The following is a 767-nucleotide window of genomic DNA, read 5'->3' on the forward strand; positions in this document are numbered from 1 at the left end:
GACTAGAACCTGGGTCCTTTGGAAGAGTAGCCAGTGTTCTTAACCACTGAAGCATCTCTCCAGCCCCAAGATTTATTTAGTTTTAACTCTGTGTTTGTGTTGTGTATCTGTTTGGGAGTATGTGCAAATGAGTGCAGGTACCTAAAGAGGCCAGGAGAGGGCGCTACATCCCCCTGAACTGAAGTTACAGCTTGTGAATCATCCAACATGGGGACTGGAAGAACTAAAGTCCTCTGCAAGACATTGTTTCTCTCTCTCTTTAAAAAAATTTTTAGACTTGTGCTCACTCTGGCAGCACATATACCAAAGGGACACAGAGAAAATTAGCATGGCCCCCATGCAAGGGGGATATGCAAATTTGTGAAGCATTTCACTTTGAAAATGATAGTTTCATGTAATATTTTATTTTCTTATGTTTGGTTGCTATTTCTTAGAAGCCTGTTCTTTTCTAACAAGAGACAGAAAGGGAGTGGATCTGGAGGGCAGGAGAATTGCAACTGGAAGGGGTGGTGGGAGAGAAAACTATAATTAGGATGTATTGTATGAAAAAAAAGAATCTATTCTCAATAAAAGGAAAAACAAAAAAAAGGATTTATTTTATGTGTATGAGTATCTTGTCTTTTATATGTGTTTTTAGGGTTTTACTGCTGTGAAGAGACAGCATGACCAAAGCAACTCTTATAAAGGACAACATTTACTTGGGGCTGGCTTACAGTTTCAGAGATTATCATCATGGCGGGAAGCATGGCAGCATGCAGGTAGACATG

At 39.8% G+C, this 767-nt stretch overlaps 1 pseudogene; it reads left to right on the forward strand.

Annotated features, from left to right (window-relative positions):
* Positions 1–279: 279 nt before the first annotated feature.
* On the forward strand, positions 280–380 carry LOC115031164 (annotated as a pseudogene).
* The last annotated feature ends 387 nt before the right edge of the window (positions 381–767 follow it).

Source organism: Mus caroli, chromosome 5 (genome assembly GCF_900094665.2).
Source record: "Mus caroli chromosome 5, CAROLI_EIJ_v1.1, whole genome shotgun sequence".
NCBI lineage: Eukaryota > Metazoa > Chordata > Mammalia > Rodentia > Muridae > Mus > Mus caroli.